Source organism: Trachurus japonicus, chromosome 8 (genome assembly GCF_045865225.1).
Source record: "Trachurus japonicus isolate A0001 chromosome 8, Traja_1.0".
In the NCBI taxonomy this organism is placed as follows: domain Eukaryota; kingdom Metazoa; phylum Chordata; class Actinopteri; order Carangiformes; family Carangidae; genus Trachurus; species Trachurus japonicus.
This window is the reverse complement of record NC_140914.1, coordinates 32,983,585-32,989,623: the sequence shown is the minus strand read 5'-3', so window position 1 is coordinate 32,989,623 and position 6,039 is coordinate 32,983,585.

Below are 6,039 nucleotides of genomic sequence, written 5' to 3'. Positions count from 1 at the left end.
CATGAGAGTGAACATTTCCGATCTATAAGCTATGAGGCTGGGGAATCAAATTTACTCTAACATAATGTTTCATGATAACATTATGAATGTCAGGGTGTAAAAAAACAAGACCAACCTGATTATTTACCCAAAGGTATTCAGTTTACAATATGAGGAGGCCATTTCTATCAATGTCAAGAGCTTTTTTATGATTGATTATGACTAACCCCTTCAGTTGTAAGCAGCACTATCTTCAACACGATAGCACATGCACAACTTCTGAGGCTGTGAGCCCACAGACTTACTCATGACAAATGACTTGTGTATAGTGTTATACTTAAAGGGGACCTATTATGCTTTTCCAGCTTTTCAGACTTTTATATATGTTTAAAATGTTGGATAATGGTTCTAGAGGCCGTGGAAGTGTCATATCCTGAGGTTAATGCATTTGGAGGTAAACCCTGCTAGATAATTGGGATTTCTCTGCACACCTGTTACACTCGGTTGCGCTGAGTTTTTTTTCACATGAGCTCGCGTCTACGTCGATGCGTGCCGGACTCCCCTACATGGTCATGCCGAGGTCTCTGCTCCAGCCGGCCCCGCCTCCACCCATGCTGCTCTGTTGTGCCTGGTGTCACAGCGGAGAGCGGAGCGGACTACTTCCTGCTTCTTCCCTGCATGTTGTAGCGCTGTCGCGCCACTTTACTGAGTTTTATGTAGGACGTTTCATGTAAGTGAAGCTGTACCTGTGTGAGCAGCGACGTACCGCCGGGGCGACGTTGTTCGCCGGACCGACGTAACGCTGGACCGCCGGAGCACCGGAGCTCTGGAGCTGCAGCGGCTCCTCACACAGGCAGAGCCCGTCTGCAGGCCTCCTTGGCCGGGCAGGCGTCCGTGCTCATCGCGGTAGAGAAAACCATCGCTAATAAACATACCCGCAGGTTTTTTAGTCGTTTACCGCCGTGTGGTTAGTCTATTTAGCAGAATGTTGGTCTCATTGATGAAATCTTGTGGCAGTTGAATTAGTTTGAATGAAAAGTGAAGCTGTGAGAAGGAGGAGGAGAGGAGCAGTGCTGCGGTGCTCTGTAGTCTATGTGCACAAATCACCACATTTACATCAATAAATAACTGTTTTATTATGAACTGACCAGTCTGCATATATTTTTAATTTATTTTATATATTTATTTTTGCATTTTTATATTACATGTTACATGGTTACAGTAGCCTATGGCAAAGACTACTCTATACCATCTTTGGTTAGGGTGAGAGGTCATGGGCACATTTCATTACACAATGTAGACTGGTCAGATGCATACTGGAGATCTGGCAATTTGCCTACTGCAGATTTAGCTTTTGTTTGCATACTGCATTTTGGCCAAATCAGTAGGTACTAGTAGTAGACATCGTCATGGTAACGCAATGCTGAGGGAGTGGTTCATTTGCATTTAAAGGGAGGGGCCACTGAAACAGACCGTTTTGCAGAGCCCTGTTTTTGAGAGTGCTGTGATGTTTGATCTTTGGGGTATTTTGACCGAAGCACGTCACAGACATGTCTTTAAGACACCCAGGAACTATTTTAGTTTGTGCAAAAAGGAGCATAATAGGTCCCCTTTAAAATTGAGTCTGATCGAGTGCCAACGACAAGCAAACCTCATTGTCCTTATCTTCTGTCCGTATCGTGAGAGTAGGTTGCCTTTCTTGTCTTTTTTGTTTGTTTAACATAGTTACACATACACACAGGCCCTACAATATGCACATTATTATATTGAATTCTCATCACGGTAGATAAAGAAGCTATCTTCGGGGGTCCAGTGGAATTTGGCTGGAATATACTGTAGTAGTAGATCTCAATTCCCATGAAATTCCATGGTTTTCAATGCCAACTTTTTCTCCACAGCAAAAACACAGCAGGTGTCAGACACTAAACTCTGGTTTAGTACGTAGTTCAGGCCGTAGTCTAAAACCCTTCCACATACAAACATTGTGTAGAAGGTGGATTTTATTACAACACTGTATTTCATTCTCTTTTTCCTCCCAACACCTGTTATTCCTAATTTGCACTTTTATTTTGTAGTGTATATCATGTCAAATGAAACCTTATTGTTTTATGTAGTAACTCAGATGTACACAGTTTGTAGATAGCACCTAGATACACATTGATATACTATAAGATACTGATATAGTAGGTATACGATTTTTGCCTAGTATTTACAGTATGTGACACTTACGTGATAGCTTCAAGATTGTCAGTGAAGTAGGGATGTCACGATTATAGATTTTCTTGGCACGATTATTGTCAGAAAAATAATCATGGTATTAGGATTATCACGATTATTATGCATCAATACATTTCACAACACTGAATGTGTAAAATCAAATATAGACAAAATATAATGACATTACTAATCTCTTAATAAAGGACCAGCTATTAATCCCCAGTGGGAAGTGTTTGAAATATTTAAGTCATTAATTGTCATCTATACCAAATGTTTAAGTTTATTTTAATTTTTTTTAAATTACACTAACATTTAAATTCCTATCAGTTAAGTGTTACAATAGGTAAATGGACCAGTATCTGTGCATTTTCCTTTACTTTGGTGCACATCTCAATTTCAATTTTAATTTTAATTAATCTGCTGATATAGTTCCGACATAATCTTTTTCAGAAAGTGACGGTATTTAGGAATCTTTACGATCAATTAATTGTAGCGTTTAATACCACGATTTATTGTGAAAACAAGTAATGGTGACATCCCTACAGTGAAGACATATATACGGTGGCCTTTGAGTGAACCAGACAGCAACAGAGACTTTTGCCACTCCCAGGCCACCGTACATCTAACACGTTCCATGGTGCCAACTGCAGAAAGCTCGTCGAGCAGCTCTTTTTACTCAGATCTTTTATTGTGGCAGCTAATGAAAACTTTAGATGTACAATGAATTGTTCATGTGATAAGTGGTTGTTTTAACAAATACAAGCACTGACAGATAACTGACACCCAGCCCAGATGTTTCCAGCATGTCAGTAGAAGAGGAGACGCCTTCAGCCTCCCAGTTTTTAGCTCTAGTTTTTAAAAAGTGGCGTGAGCAGATTCTTGTCCGGCAGCTACATCTGGAGTCACTCGTTGGAGGATGTTCCAAAACCTCACTGTGTCTCTTTTTTACAAAATCTCATGAATGCAATAATAATTGTCACAGTATCTTTACTCAATGATATACAACACATTTCAATAGAACCTTAAAGGGATAGTTCAACATTTTGGCAAATTGGCCCCACAGCAGTTGGTTCGTTACCTTTAATTGTCGGTGCAAGTTATTTTTAGAACGGTGGAGCAGAGCCGTGAGCTGCTCAGAGCTACGCTACGGAGGCTCATTATGGGATTTCTTGGTTTCCCTCATCAAACTCATCAAATACACAATCCAACAACTCCACAACGCTCTGGTGGACAAGTTGTGAGCTGCACATTCACCACACAAACAGCTCACGGCTCTGCTCCGTTGTTCTAAAAATAGCTTGCACCGACAGGTAAAGGCAACGAACCGACTGTTATGACTATAGGGATTATGGCAATGGGCCAGTTTGCCAAAATGTTGAACTATCCCTTTAACTCTGAAGTTACCTGGCTTGGTTTTTATTCAATTCCCAAAAAACTATGGTTCACTGACAAATATCTAAGTAGGACGTGGCATGAGTATAAGTTTACTATTATGTGTATTCATTCCAAAGTGCTACATATCACCTGTTACAAAGATGCTACATTAAAGGGGCACTCCACTGAAAAAGAATAGTCCTGCCTTTTGGTCGCTGTATTTCCCATAATGCAACACATCAAACTCTCCTTCCTTTGTCTTTCAGACTCCGCTTATGTAGTTTGTCAGTGACTTTATCTGGGATGTTTTGACATGTCCAGTTGGGTCCAGCTGGCCTGAGTCGACCTAAGCGTCACACAGTGATGTTGTTACCATGGTCACAGCTTGTGTGATTTGCCCAGATTCTCCCTGATCGCCATGAAAATCATTTCCAAACCCAGCTCACCCTCTATTTTATATACACTTCATTTTACAGAACGTCCCTCTGAAGAACTGGTCGTGTTAAATCACTGGAGTGTCCCTTTAACATCACTAGTCTGCATAAAACAAACCATAACTCTGTACCGGTCTAAAGCAGACCCAGTAGTGTTTGACTGGTTTTGGGATTAAACTAAAAACTAAAAGCTGTTTACAATATTAGAAGCTTTTGTTCCTCAGAGCGAAGGACAAACTCTCCACAGACACGTGACTCTAAAACTGGACAGTCCAGCTTGAACCTTGTCATTTTGTTGTAGAGCTGATGATTGTAGAATCAGATATTGTCGATGCTTCTGTCTATACAATAAATGATCGATTTGATTGAAACAATCTGGTATTGGTGTGTTTTATTCTCTGTAGACAGTTTCCAGCCCAGTGTTCTCCACCGTCTGAGCAGCAGGGCCCAGTTGTTCAAATCCGATCGGATTTTGGATAATGGATTGGATCAAATCTTGAAAATGGGTTGTTCAAAACCAAAACCGGATTCTGAGATCGGATTAGATCACGTAATCTAATCTTGGTTTTGATCTGGATAAAACCCTCAGTTTGTGTTGTTCAAAACTTTTCAGTAGGATCGGGAAAACTTTGATCCAACAAATCAGGATTATTCTGATCCCAGCGGTCGGGTGGATTCAGGAACAAAATGTGATTTAAATTAAATTCAAACTGGTCAAATAAACAATATTCAGAATATAGTATATATACATTTATTGATTTATATTTTGCACCTAATTTTAAACCACAACAGTGATTAGTAAATAATGTTAACTTTTGAATATTCTACAAATGAAAAACTTTTCCCCAACTACTTTTCCCCAAACTGAATTTAATGAAATTTGAAGTTTTAATTTTAAAATTTGATGTTTGAATTTTGAAATTTGAAGTTTGAATTTGAACCACATGGGGAAATACATGTATATTTGTATAAATTTGTGTATATTTGCTTTCTTCAATTTATTTTAACAGCCCAACCAGATGGAGTCTGGCTGTTTGAAAGACGTTTGAAAGAAGAAACAACAAAGAGCACAGAAAACAATAGTCAGTTTTCAAATAAACTAGGGCCGGGACTTTAACGCGTTAATTACGATTAATTAATTACACAAAATTAACGCATTTGATCGCACTTATTTTGCACCGCAGACCGTTTCTGACTGGATGAGTTTCAGGCTACTGATTACACTGGAGAAAAGTCATCTAACAAGCCGCCGACACTGTTATCATGCACTGATCACTGCAAGGGAGAGAGGAGGTGAAAAGAGACAACAACACTGTTACCTGTTGTATACTGGCCTCAGGCTGCACCATCGCTAAGAAACCAGTGAGTAACGAGTTAAAGCTACGGTCTACGATTTGGAGCATTGGTAATTATTATTTACATACCGGTAGTTTACAGCGATTATGGTCCTGTGGTCCGATATACAGGCGGCCCTGCTGAGCTGCTGGTCTTCCTCCTCTCCCTGTCACAGCCGCTTCCAGCCGCAGCCTGACCGGTCTCTCTGCACCGCGGCGCCGCGGAGCTCCAGGCCCCGGTCTCTCTGCTCCTCTCCCCCAGACACAGCACCCTGTGGCCGGTCACCCAGCGCCAGGAGTCTCCCTGTAGCATGAGGCTGTGCTAACGGCTGCTAATGGCGGCGCTGCTCGTACCAGCGGCCGCCCGCCGCGGTCCCGTTGCCGGGGACGGCGACGGTGCTGGCACCGCCTCGTTACCGGCAGCTGGTGCACAGCGACGCCAGCCCCGATGCCGCCGCTGTGCACCAGCTGCCGGTAACGAGGCGGTATTAGTGGGCTAGCGCCGAGCACAGCCTCATGCTACAGGGAGACTCTTGGCGCTGGGTGACCGGGCACAGGGTGCTGTGTCTGGGGGAGAGGAGCAGGAAGAGTCGGGGCTGGAGCTCCGCGGCGCCGCGGTGCAGACAGACCGGTCAGAGACCCGGTCAGGCTGCTGCTGCAGCGGTGCTGAGTTCATGTTGAACAGGTAATCTTTGGTTTTA